Source organism: Bos grunniens, chromosome 8 (genome assembly GCF_055505025.1).
Source record: "Bos grunniens cultivar Pamir isolate PY7600 chromosome 8, Bosgru_T2T1.0, whole genome shotgun sequence".
Taxonomy (NCBI): Eukaryota; Metazoa; Chordata; class Mammalia; order Artiodactyla; family Bovidae; genus Bos; species Bos grunniens.
In genome coordinates, this window is record NC_141172.1 from 27496005 (window position 1) to 27510302 (window position 14298).

Here is a 14298-nt window from a genome sequence, read left to right on the forward strand (position 1 = left end):
AGTTATGCTTTCTAAGGCCCACTTGACTTCACATTCCAGGATGTCTGGTTCTAGGTGAATGATAACACCATTGTGATTATCTTGGTCATGAAAATCTTTTTTATAAAGTTCTTCTGTGTATTCTTGCCACCTCTTCTTAATATCTTCTGCTTCTGTTAGGTCTGTTAGGTAGATAGAATAGGGAAAAGGAATCCAAAATGGCGGTGGCTAAAAGACAAGGAAGGTCAAACGAAGGTCCGAGGACCAGAGTGAAGACTTCAGGCAGAACAAACAGCACTCCTGGCTTTGCCCAATTTGCATAGGGCAGGCCCAGGTGGAGGAAAAAACATATAAAAGGAGGAGCCAAAGTGCTTTCTCACTCTCTCTCTCTCCCCCCCTCCCCCTCCCCACGCACTCCTCCACTCTCTTCTCTTCGAGTTTTGGGTTGGCATGCCCTCCCACTTCGAGGATGGATTCTCCTGCTATCTTCTAAATAAAATGGAGCTGTAACACTGATTTGCCTAAGAGTTGTAGCATGGTTTGTCCAAGACCCGAGAGCTGTGACGCACCAAGGGCTTTAATGTCCGTTGCTCCAAATCTTTGTTGTGACGAGACAAAGGACCGAGGAACATACACTCGTGTGACTTATATGGTGCCGTGACTCGGATTTAACCTGGCTGAAAGGACCTCAGCGCAGAAGAGACCAAGCACATCAGGAACCCAGCTCAGCGAAGCTCCCGCTCTAGAAGCGGAAGGCGAAGAAACCCAGCACAGGGGAAGGCCCATTGTGCTGGAAACTGGGACAGCGAAAAACAAACTCAGCAGAAAGCTCACATGGCCCAGTCTCAGATTCCAGAAGACCTCCGGTTACGGTAAGAGGTCCTCACTCCTATGGCCAGAGGGACCTTTACAATCTCATTTCTTGTTTCTTCAAACCTCCTGCGAACAGGCGGGCGGCAGCGAGCACAATTGAGGGACTCTGGAGAGGCTACTCCTTAGCATGTCCCAAAGGTGCTATCTGCTGAGCCCCAGTAGCTGTTACCCAAGCCAGTGGGGGTCCTTCCTCTTCTCTGTGCTGAGGATCAGAGCAATGAAATTGTGAGCACCAGTCAGATATTTAGTAAATTTTCTGGCGGGCTATGAAGGAGATACCTTGGCACGTTTTTCCCACTGCTTTTTCCTCCTGTCCTTCAGCTCTCTACCGGGACTCAAGCCCGGCCAAAACTAATGAAACTCAGGCTCTGATGTCTCATTGCAAAAATTCATTGAGAGACAAAGCGATAAGAGGTGGATTTGTTAGGATCCAGAGAGAAGCCACTCTTCAGGGTGTGAACCATTGCTGAGGGCAAGGGCTGCAGCCTTGGTATTAGGCCTGGCTAGGTTTTGTGAGGGGATAGAATTCATATGCTAATGAGAGGATCATCCCAGCCATTGGGGAACCACCCACTCCTCCCTCTTTTATCTTGTGCCTTGGAGCTGTCCTACCACCTCTGAGTGTGTCTGTTGGCTTATAGACTGGGGATTAAGGTTTACTTGAATTTGACTTGTCATCTTGGACCCAAATGATTTTAATTGGTTTACATTATACCCTTGTGCTATGTTATTCTTTCAAAGGTTGTGCTCTGCCCCCTTCCCTCCTGTTTCATTCTCTTTTCCTGAGCCCCATCCAGACCCATAAGTTTGCCTCTACAATCTTCTGGAGAGACAACCAGAAAATAGCTGGCCTTGGGAGGGAAATACTCTATAATATCCAACCTCCTAATCCTACCCAATACTGGTCACACTGGAGATCTTGGGGACGCCCAACTCCAGTCTGGGGGGTCCCAGGAGGTCATCACGCCTTGACTTGCCTAGGGATCTAGTCCTCAAAAGGTTGTCACGCCTGAACCTGTTCGGGGATCCACTAGTCCCAGGGGTCCCAGGAGGTCATCACGCCTCGATCTGCCCAGGGACCCAATTCTCGGGAGGCCGTCACGCCTCGAGCTGCCCAGGGATTCGATCTCTAGGAGACTGTCACACCTCAGCCTGCCTGGGGATCTGCACCCTGACCTGGGGACGCCTGGCTCTCAGGTTGCAACAGTTCTGGGTAGGATAAGCTTCAGAAAGACTCACCCCTAAGGAAGTCCACCCATGGAAACATAAAGAAGCCTATTACTTGCGAGACTGTGCCCAGTCTCAGCAATAACTCAGGAGCCCAATGAGAACCCCATTGCCTTTCTGGAAAGGCTAAAAGAGGAACTCCAAAAGTTTACCAATCTGGACTTAGACTCTTACGAGGGACAGGTGATTTTAAAGGACAAATTCCTGTCCCAACGTGCATCAGATATCAGAATTAAGTTACAACAGCTAAAACAGCAGGACCCTGCTGCCTCTTTAGATGAGATGGTCCAGACAGCCACCAGTACCTTTTATAACAGAAAACAGAAGGAGGCCAAGGCCCAGGAGAAGGAGAGAAAGAGAGACAAGGCATGCCCAGATGCTGGCCGCCCTCCAGAGAAGCCCTATGGCAAACCCCGAGTCCTTGAAGGACAAGGCACGAGACAAATGCCTAATTTGTAGACAGGCAGGACATTGGGCCAAAGAGTGTCCAAACCGTGACAAGTCTTCTAGAATGGCTTGCCACAAATGCCATCAACTGGGACATTGGGCGGCACTCTGCCCTTGAGACCCAAGAGCCTCAAGGTCAAGCGCCAAGCCTACCCTCACCATGGTTCAAGAGGATTGAAGGGGCCCGCTCCAGCCAGCCCGCCTGTCACAGATACTCATCACGGGGCTGGAGCCAAGGGTGCAACTGGATGTGGCAGGTAGGTCTGAGAATTTCTCAGTTGACACAGGGGCTACCTACTCTGTCTTGATCTCCTACTCTGGAGACTTCTTCTCCCAAATCTGTACCATTTTGGGTGCTACAGGAAAAGCAACTACTAAAAGATTCACCCAAGCACTTCTTTGTTGCTGGGATGGACAAATATTTTCCCACCAGTTTCTGGTGGTCCCTGAGTGTCCTACTGCCTTATTGGGAAGAGATATACTCACTAAACTGGGGACCACCCTTGTGATGGGAAGTTTTTCAGCCCCTAGAGCTCTACAGCTCCTGGTTACTACTGAAGAACCCATTACACCTTCAATAGAGAGGGACCAAAAACTATGGGAAGACAAAATTAACCCCCAGGTGTGGGACCAGGGGATTCCTGGACGAGCCCACCAACCTGAACCGGTCATCATTGTCCTCCGAGATCCCACTCGGTTTCCCAACCGGAAACAATATCCTCTCAAAAGAGAGGCTTGGGAGGGACTACAGCCTTTAATAAATAAATTCCTTGCTTGTGGGCTGCCATGTAACACCCCAATCCTCTCAGTAAAGAAAAAGACGGAACCTGGAGAATGGTTCAAGATCTCCGGATCATAAATGAAGCTGTAGTCCCCCTCCATCCCACAGTACCCAATCCCTATGTAATCTTGGGAGAAATTCTACCTAGTGCCAAGTGGTTTACAGTCTTGGATCTCAAAGGTGCATTTTTTTTTTTTGCATACCACTGGCTAAAGAATCCCAATACCTTTTTGTCTTTGAGTGGGAGGCCCCAGGAGAAAAACACCAACAGATGACTTGGACAGTATTACCTCAGGGGTTCAGAGATAGCCCCCACCTGTCTGGACAGGCCCTAAGCCAGGATCTCCTAGATCTGGATCTGGGACCTAATGGGAAAATATTACAAATCGTAGATGACCTACTAATCTGCTCTCCAGATGAGAAAAGTGTCCAACAACATGCAACAAAACTTCTTGGCAGAAAGGGGATATAAAGTCTCCCGTGCTAAGGCACAGATGGTCGAGACAAAGGTAACTTACCTGGGAGTTCAGATTACACACGGGTCCAGGAGGCTGCCCTCTGATCAGGTACAAAGAACCCTCCAGTTTCCCTCCCGCATGACTGGAAAACAATTGCGAGCTTTCCTGGGGCTAACTGGATATTGTAAAATCTGGATACCCAACTATGGTCTAATTGCTCAGCCTGTATATGAAAGCTTAAAGGGATGAGATGATTCAATCCCACTGATGTGGGGAACTCCTCAAAAGAAGGCAGAGGCTACACTAAAACAGGCCTTAACTCAGGCACCTGCCTTGAGGTTGCCAGACCCAGAAAAAGCATTCCAACTTTATGTCCATGAAAGACAGGGAATAGCCTTGGGAGTGTTAACTCAGTTTGGGATCTGAGCCCCAGCCTGTAGCTTACTTATCCAAGAAGCTCGATCCAACTACCCGAGTTTGGCCCCCTGCCTTTGAAATCTTGCAACTATTGCAATCATGATAGAAGATGCTTTAAAACTCTCCTTTGGGGGCGTACTAACTATTTTTACCAGCCACCAAGTAAAACAACTCCTAAATGGGAAAGGCCATTTATGGACGTCTGATCAAAGAATCCTCAGATATCAAGTAATGCTGATGGAAAATCCAGGCCTCACTATATCCCCTTGTGAGGTTCTTAACCCAGCCACCCTCCTACCTACCCCCGAGGGCTCTCTCCCCTTTCACTGTTGTCTAGAAACCTTGGACCACTGGACAAAACCCCGAGAGGGATTGTCAGAAGATCCTCTGACCAATCCTGAGGAAATCTGGTACACTGATGGAAGCAGCTTTGCCTTGGATGGAAAAAGAAGAGCCGGGTATGCAGTAGTCTCCAATTTTGAGACCATAGAGGCTAAGCCTCTGCCACCAGGTACTTCAGCCCAATTAGCTGAGCTCATAGCCCTGACTCGAGCTTTAGAGCTGAGAAAAGGAAAAAGAATAGCCATTTACACTGACTCCAAGTATGCCTTTCTGGTGCTACATGCACATGCAGCTGTTTGGAAAGAAAGGGGCCACTTGACCACCCGAGGGTCCCCAATCAAATATGGTGATCAGATTCTTTGACTTTTGGAGGCAGTCCATCTGCCCACTGAGTTTTCAGTCTCCCACTGTAAAGGACACTAAAAAGGGAACACAGAAGTGGCACGAGGGAACCAAGCAGCTGATCAGGCAGCTAGGAGAGCAGCATTACAGAACCATGACCTAATAGGGATTGCCACCTTAGTTCCACAGACTAATTTGCCAGAAACTCCTTCATATACTGAAGATGAGACTCTTAAAGCTAAGAGCGAGGGCTTTCAAGAAGATCATATGGGGTGGTTCCAAAAGGAGGGACTCCTTTTTCTGCCTGGAAACCTCCAATGGAAGTTGGTTAACTCCTTACATGCCACTACTCATTTAGGAGAAAAGGCCCTCCAAAGATCACTAGAAAGGTCCTTCAGAGGAACAAACAGGCTTCCAAACAACTATAAGACAGCTGGTCTCCTCTTGTCCCACTTGCCAATTAAACAACCCCCAAGGAGCTCGAAGACCCCAGCTGGCCCAGCCCATCCAACGACGTGGGGCCTACCCAGGAGAGGACTGGCAGATGGACTTCACCCAGATAACCAGTTTCTCAAGGGTATAAATACCTATTCGTTATGATAGATACATTCACAGGATGGATTGAAGGCTTTCCCACCCAGACTGAGAAGGCTGAGGAGGTGGTAAAAAAACTGCTCCATGAAATCATTCCAAGATTTGGTCTGTCCAGGTCATTACAAAGTGACAATGGGACATCATTTACTTCTAAGGTCACCCAAGGAGTCTCGAAAGCATTGGGCATTACTTACTATCTCCATTGTGCCTGGAGGCCTCAATCTTCAGGAAAAGTAGAAAGAGCCAATCAATTATTAAAATCAGCAATAAAAAAGATAACCCAGGAGACCTCCCTGGGATGGAAGGAGGCTTTACCAATAGCTCTCCTCCACACCCGCATTGCCCCTAAGGAACAGGTTGGTCTTAGTCCTTATGAGATGCTATATGGGAGACCTTTTGTTTATGTCAATGACCTCTTCCTAGATCCAGAGGTTCAAACCCTTCAGTCTTATACCATGGCCATTGGGCAATTCCAACAGGATATACGCTTGTGGGGTATGAACCAGGACCCAAAAGATTCTAAAGAGTCACCACTATATGCTCCAGGAACTCAAGTCCTAATTAAAGTCTGGAAAGATGGGTCCCCAAAGGCTCAACTCCAGCCCACATGTAAGGGCCCCTACCCTGTAATACTTTCTACCCCCACAACAGTCAAGGTACCAGGACACGACTCCTGATTTCACTACTCACGAGTCAAGCCATGGAAGAAAACAGAAGAGGACACTCAATACACCTGTGAGCCCCTGGGAGATCTCAGATTCCTATTCAGAACTACCAATGAGTGTCATTCTAATGAACACCCCCAAAATCTGGTTTCTGGGGATAAGATTTCTCAGGATAACTCTAAAGAACTAACACAGCTTGACAGAGACTGTACTCCAAAACAGACAAGAGATAGATCTTCTGATCTCTGAACAAGGAGGGACTTGAGCCATCCTGGCCATGTGAATTTAAAATTGACTAATGTCCCTACTAGCCCTTGATAGCTATATTGATGATGCTTATGATTATTCCATGTACTGCCAATTGTCTAACCTGTTTTGTCTCTGCCCAGGTCAACCAACTACATACAACATGCAGTGCCAGTTCAACAAAGATATAAAACTACAGCCAACCATGGAAAATATCACACACTCTTGGACACTGCTATAAGGACTCTGAGGATTGAGACTAGCAAGAGGGGGAGGCCCAATACCCCTCGCCGCCCCAGTTCAGCAGGAAGTAGCCAGAAAGACCTTAACGCCCCTATTCCCAAAGAATTGGGCCTCCCATCTCTTGAGGGGGGAATGTTAGGTAGATAGAATAGAGAAAATGAGTCCAAAATGGCAGTGGCTAAAAGACAAGGAAGGTCAAAGGAAGGTCCGAGGACCAGAATGAAGACTTCAGGCAGAACAAACAGCACTCCTGGCTTTGCCCAATTTGCATAGGGCAGGCCCAGGTGGAGGAAAAAACATATAAAAGGAGGAGCCAAAGTGCTTTCTCACTTTCTCTCTCTCCCACGTGCATGCGCGCTCTCTCTTTCTCTCCCTCACTCTGTCTCTCTCGCCCTCCCTGCACACTCCTCCACTCTCTTCTCCTCGAGTCTTTGGGTTGGCATGCCCTCCCACTTCGAGGATGGATTCTCCTGCTATCTTCTAAATAAAATGGAGCTGTAACACTGATTTGCCTAAGAGCTGCAGCATGGTTTGTCCAAGACCCGAGAGCTGTGACGCGCCGAGGGCTTTAATGTCCGTTGCTCCAAATCTTTGTTGTGACGAGACAAAGAACCGAGGAACATACACTCGCGTGACATCTACATACCATTTCTGTCCTTTATCGAGCCCATCTTTGCATGAAATATTCCCTTGGTATCTCTAATTTTCTTGAAGAGATCTCTAGTCTTTCCCATTCTGTTGTTTTCCTCTATTTCTTTGCATTGATCGTGAGGAAGGCTTTCTTATCTCTCCTGTAGCTCTCACTTTCCAGCTCTCCCTGTAGCTCTAACCCCTGACTCTCAATCTCAGAGCAATTTGAAACACCTTAATCTCCTCATCTCCTCACTCCTGGCTGTATTTCCCTTTTTACCTAATCCATAGCCTGATGTACTATCATGTAACCACTCTCTCTTTGGAGGCTCAAGACTTACATCCTAGTTTCTATACCTTCAGGGCTTCCCTGGTGGTTCAGCTGGTAAAGAATCTGCCTGCAATGTGGGAGACCTGGATTCAATCCCTGGGTTGGGAAGATCCCCTGGAGAAGGGAAAGGCTACCCACTCCAGTATTCTGGCCTGGAGATCCCCATGGACTGTAGAGCAAAGAGTTGGACTGAGTGATTTCACTTCACTTTCATACTTCCATGAGCCTGACCTTGACCTACTTTGCTTCCACACAGGGGCAGCAGTTTTGCTGAAGGAAAAACAATCATTAAGCAGATTGGAACCACTTCAAGTTTAAAATCTTAAATTTTAAATCTTCTTTTTTTTTTTTTTTTCTTTCTTGGCCTCAAGGCTTGTGGAATCTTAGCTTCCCAACCAGGGCTTAAACCTGGGCCCAAGCACTGAGACCATCAAGTCCTAAATACTGGACAGCTAGGAAAATCCCTGTACTCATCTTTCAATAATTTCTTTATTTGATAGTGATCAGTTCCTCTCCTGTTTAGCAGTTAGAAAATTTCAGTATTCTCCTCTGGGCCTCTAATTCATCTCCAATTCTGCCTCCCTCAGTTGCGTGTGCATGCATGCTAAGTCGCTTCTGTCGCGTCCGACTCTTTGCAGCTCTTGGACTGTAGCCCTCCAAGATCCTCTGTCCATGGGATTCTCCAGACAAGAATCCTGGAGTGGGTTGCCATGCCCTCCTCCAGGGGATCTTCCTAACCTAGAGACTGAACCCGAGTCTCTTTTGTCTCCTGCATTGGCAGGCATGTTCTTGCCACTTGGGAAGCTCCCCTCAGTTGTTCCTGTTCATTTATTTTATAGATGAAATGGAGGTCCAACAGGTACTAACTTACCAACTGCACATCGTCACATACACAGCCACATGCATTCTTAATTTTCTGTCACTCACAGCTGCTGTCTCTCCTTACAGCATTTTCAGGTTAATCCTTCCACTTAGGCTCTGATTAGGTTGTGGCTTTTAAAAAATCATGTATTTTCTTTCTAACCATGGTGGCCTTTCTCTCCTAACTCTTTCTCAGCCTAACAATGTGATCTAGTCTGTTTTCCCTTAAAAACAAAAACAAACAAAAACCAAAGTGCTTCATGAATTCTACATTTTCCTCTACCTGTGAACCCTCCTATGCTTCCACTCACGGTGAAGTTCCTTGGAGGTCTACACTCATCACCTGTGTGTCTTCATCTCCCATTCATTCTCCAGCTTACTAGCATCTATCTCCTGTCCACAGTAGTCCATTGAAACTATTCTCGAAAATGTTATCAGTGGCCTTCTTGGAAAAGTCAATGAGCTCTTATTTGATCCCAATATGCACTGTTGTTGTTGAAGATTGATGGCACTTTTCATTAGAGGGCTTTTGTAATTATTTTGGCTGCCCAACATAGAGCCCTCTTCTGCTGAATGATTTCTTCACTCCATGATCACTAGGGAGGCAGATACTACTTCTCCTGATGGATGCTAAAAATAGAGTCATTGCTAACCTCCTTGATAGAGGGCACTGCCTGTGAGGTAAACTTGGTTATTTTGATGCATCTGCTTCAGACGTTGAATCCAGCAGTGATGCAAAGAACAGGGACAGTAGACTTCTCCCTGATTGTGGAGAATATGGTTGAAGCACTCAGCATTTTTTCATTCAGGCATCACGAGCCATCCAGTCTGCAGAGACTAGGAGTGGCATCCCCTAAGCAACTCTGTGGTGTGATTTGTGATTTGGATTCTGATTGCGAAGACTCTGGGCCTTCCAGTTGGTTTAATGTACTACCAAAGAGCCTTAAATCTTTCCCCTCGTATGTTTAAATCATAGTTTCTGCTCTTTACAGCTAAGAGCTCTGACCGCTTCCACTTCATCTTTGAACCGAGGACTACCTTTGATGAATTCTCCACTCCCACTTCCTTCTTCCTGCAAGTGGTGACCATTCTAGAGTATTAACTATGTCTTTGAATGTGTTCTTATATAGTATGTAGTGTTTTGTGCGCCTGTTTTTTTAGTTTACACAAATGGCATTTTGCTTAGAAATTTTTTCTTCTGTACCTTTTAAAAAAATCTCAGTGCTAAACTTTAAAAAATCTGTTTTGCTGTATATCTAGTGTGCTGCATTTAACAGCTGCATGGACTTGCTTCCGCACCAGGTCTCCGACTTAATGCTTTGACACTTAAATGTTGCAGTGTGTGTCTTTGTATACACGGCCTCATGCTCACCTATGTGAGAATGTTTTTGGTACAGTTTACCAGGAATGGGATTGCTGGGACATAGGGAATAGATTGACTAAATTTAATCAATTTTCCCCCTAGAGTGGTCACAGGAATCATCTACTACAGGGGAGAAAAAACTTTTCTTTGGCCCTCTTAGGGTTGCTGGCTGGGTCTGAAAAGTGAATGGGCAAAGACAGATGAACAGGAGAGAAGCATACACAACTAACTGAACTTTTACATGTATGTGGGAAGCTTCACAAGAAAACAAAGACCCAAAAAAGTGACTAGAACAGGAAACTTTTATATCTTTTAGACAAAGAAACAAGTTTGTGAAGAATTGATGAAACAAAGGAGTTTGGGCTGGGAGTAGTAAATGTTGAAGCAAGAACTAGGAATATAAGGGTTGTTTTATTTATTTTTTTAAATTAATTAATTTATTTTAATTGGAGGCTAATTACTTTACAATATTGTAGTGGTTTTTGCCTTACATTGACATGAATCAGCCATGAGTATACATGTGTTCCCCATCTTGAACACCCCTCCTCCCTCCCTCCCCATCCCATTCCTCAGGGTCATCCCAGTGCACCGGCCCTGAGCACCCTGTCTCATGCATCAAACCTGGACTGGCGATCTATTTCACATATGGTAATATACATGTTTCAATGCTGCTAATGCTATATTCCCTCAAATCATCCCACCTTGCCTTCTCTCATAGAGTCCAAAACACTATTCTTTACATCTCTGTCTCTTTTGCTGTCTCGCATATATGGTCATTGTTACCATCTTTCTAAATTTTATATATACGCATTAGTATACTGTATTGGTGTTTTTCTTTCTGACTGACTCCACTCTGTATAATAGGCTCCAGTTTCATCCACCTCATTAGAACTGATTCAAATGCATTGCTTTTAATGGCTGAGTAATATTCCATTGTGTATATGTACCACAGCTTTCTTATCCAAAAGTCTGCTGATGGATATCTAGGTTGCTTCCATGTCTTGGCTATTGTAAACAGTGCTGCAGTGAACACTGGGGTACATGTGTCTCTTTCCATTCTGGTTTCCTCAGTGTGTATGCCCAGCAGTGGGATACACTGCAATTCTATTTCCAATTTTTTAAGGAATCTCCACACTGTGCTCCATAGTGGCTGTACTAGTTTGCATTCCCACCAACAGTGTAAGAGTGTTCCCTTTTCTCCACACCCTCCCCAGCATTTATTGCTTGTAGACTTTTGGATAGCAGCCATTCTGACTGGCATGAGATGGTACGTCACTGTGGTTTTGATTTGCATTTCTCTGATAATGAGTGATGTTGAGCATCTTTTCATGTGTTTGTTAGCCATGTGTATGTCTTCTTTGGAGAAATGTCTGTTTAGTTCTTTGGCCCATTTTTTGATTGGGTCTTTATTTTTTCTGGAATTGGGCTGCAGGAGCTGCTTGTATATTTTTGAGATTAATTCTTTGTCAGTTGCTTCATTTGCTATTATTTTCTCCCATTCTGAAGGCTGTCTTTTCACCTTGCTTATAGTTTCCTTCATTGTGCAAAACCAGTTTAATTATGTCACATTTGTTTATTTTTACTTTTATTTCCATTACTCTGGGAGGTGGGTCATAGAGGATCCTGCTGTGATTTATGTCGGAGAGTGTTTTGCCTATGTTCTCCTCTAGGAGTTTTATAGTTTTTGGTCTTACATTTAGATCTTTAATCCATTTTGAATTTATTTTTGTGTATGGTGTTAGAAAGTGTTCTAGTTTCATTCTTTTCCAAGTGGTTGACCAGATTTCCCAGCACCACTTATTAAAGAGATCATCTTTTCTCCATTGTATATTCTTGCCTCCTTTGTCAAAGATAAGGTGCCCATAGGTGCATGAATTTATCTCTGGGCTTTCTGTTTTGTTCCAGTGATCTATATTTCTGTCTTTGTGCCAGTACCATACTGTCTTGATGACTGTAGCTTTGTAAGATAGCTGAAGTCAGGCAGGTTGATTCCTCCAGTTCCATTCTTCTTTCTCAAGATTGCTTTGGCTATTCGAGGTTTTTTTGTATTTCCATACAAATTGTGAAATTATTTGTTCTAGTTCTGTGAAAAATACCGTTGGTAGCTTGATAGAGATTGCATTGAATCTATAGATTGCTTTGGGCGGTATAGTCATTTTCACTATATTGATTCTTCCAATCCATGAGCATGGTATATTTCTCCATCTATTTGTGTTCTCTTTGATTTCTTTCATCAGTGTTTTATAGGTTTCTATATATAGGTCTTTTGTTTCTTTAGGTATATTTATTCCTAAGTATTTTATTCTTTTTGTTGCAATGGTGAATGGAATTGTTTCCTTAACTTCTCTGTTTTCTCACTGTTAGTGTATAGGAATGCAAGGGATTTCTGTGTGTTAATTCTATATCCTGCAACTTTACTATATTCATTGATTAGCTCTAGTAATTTTCTGGTGGTGACTTTAGGGTTTTCTATATAGAGGATCATGTCATCTGCAAACAGTGAGAGTTTCACTTTTTCCTTTCCAATCTGGATTCCTTTTATTTCTTTTTCTTTGCTGATTGCTGTGGCTAAAACTTCCAAAACTATGTTGAGTAGTAATGATGAGAATGGGCACTCTTGTCTTGTTCCTGACTTTAGGGGAGTTTTGATTTCCGTAATTGTGATCAGTCTGTTAAGATTTTCTATTTCTTCCTGGTTCAGTTTTGGAAAGTTATACTTTTCTAAGAATTTGTCCATTTCTTCCAAGTAGTCCATTTTATTGGCATATAGTTGCTGATAGTAGTCTCTTATGATCCTTTGTACTTCTGTGTTGTCTGTTGTGATTTCTCCATTTTCATTTCTAATTTTGTTGATCTGTTTCTTCTCCCTCTGTTTCTTGATGAGTGTGGGGAGCGGTTTGTCTATTTTATTTATCTTCTCAAAGAACCAGCTTTTAGCTTTGTTAATTTTTGCCATGGTCTCCTTTGTTTCTTTTGCATTTATTTCTGCCCTAATTTTTACGATTTCTTTCCTTCTACTAACCCTGGGGTTCTTCATTTCTTGTTTTCCTAGTTACTTTAGGTGTAGAGTTAGATTATTTATTTGATTTTTCTCTTGTTTCTTGAGGTAAGCTTGTATTCCTATGAACCTTTCCCTTAGTACTGCTTTTACTGAATCCCATAGGTTTTGGGTTGTTGTGTTTTCATTTTCATTCGTTTCTATGCATATTTTAATTTCTTTTTAAAATTTCTTTTGTGATTTGTTGGTTATTCAGAAGTGTGTTTTTTAGCCTCCATATGTTTATATTTTTAATAGTTTTTTCCTGTAGTTGACATCTAATCTTACCGCATTGCGATCAGAAAAAATGCTTGGAATGATTTTAATTTGTTTTAATTTACTAAGGGTAGATTTATGGCCCAGGATGTGATCTATCCTGGAGAAGGCTCCGTGTGCATTTGAGAAAAAGGTGAAATTCATTGTTTTGGGGTGCAATGTCCTATAGATATCAATTAGCTCTAACTGGTCCATTGTATCATTTAAAGTTTGTGTTTCCTTGCTAATTTTCTGTTTAGTTGATCTATACATAGGTGTGAGTAGGGTATTAAGGTCTCCCACTATTATTGTGTTACTGTTAGTTTCCCCTTTCATACTTGTTAGCATTTGCCTTACATATTGCGGTGTTCCTATGTTACTGCTAAGTCACTTCAGTCGTGTCTGACTCTGTGCGACCCCATGGATGGTAGCCTACCAGGCTCCCACGTCCCTGGGATTCTCCAGGCAAGAACACTGGAGTGGGTTGCCATTTCCTTCTCCAATGCATGAAAGTGAAAAGTGAAAGCGAGTTCCTATGTTGGGTGCATATATATTTATAATTGGTATATCTGCTTCTTGGATTGATCCTTTACTCATTATGTAGTGTCCTTCTTTGTCTCTTTTCACAGCCTTAATTTCAAAGTCTATTTTATCTGATATGACTATTGCTACACCTGCTTTCTTTTGGTCTCTATTTGCATGAAATATCTTTTTCCATCCCTTCACTTTCAGTCTGTATGTGTCTCTTGTTTTGAGGTGGGTCTCTTGTAGACAGCATATATAGGGGTCTTGTTTTGTATCCATTCAGCCAGGCTTTGTCTTTTGATTGGGGCATTCAACCTATTTACATTTAGGGTAATTATTGATAAGTATCATCCCATTGCCATTTACTTTGTTGTTTTGGGTTCGAGGTTATACACCTTTTCTGTGTTTCCTGTCTGCTGCTGCTGCTACTAAGTCACCTCAGTCGTGTCCGACTCTGTGTGACCCCATAGACGGCAGCCCACCAGGCTGCCCCGTCCCTGGGATTCTCCAGGCAAGAACACTGGAGTGGGTGCTATTTCCTTCTCAAATGAAAAGTGAAAAGTGAAAGTGAAGTCGCTCAGTCATGTCCGACTTTTAGCGGCCCCATGGACTGCAGCCTACCAGGTTCCTCCATCCATGCGATTTTCCAGGCAAGAGTACTGGAGTGGGGTGCCATTGTCTA

The 14298-nt window shown here is 43.9% G+C and overlaps 1 long non-coding RNA gene across 1 annotated transcript in view; it reads left to right on the plus strand.

Moving 5' to 3' along the window:
• The first annotated feature begins 268 nt into the window (after positions 1 to 268).
• LOC147366872 (uncharacterized) overlaps positions 269 to 14298 on the plus strand; it is a 31013-nt gene continuing 16983 nt past the window's right edge. The window contains exon 1 of the long non-coding RNA XR_015169529.1: positions 269 to 851. This is a non-coding gene — a long non-coding RNA (uncharacterized LOC147366872). The remainder of the gene's footprint in view (positions 852 to 14298) is intronic.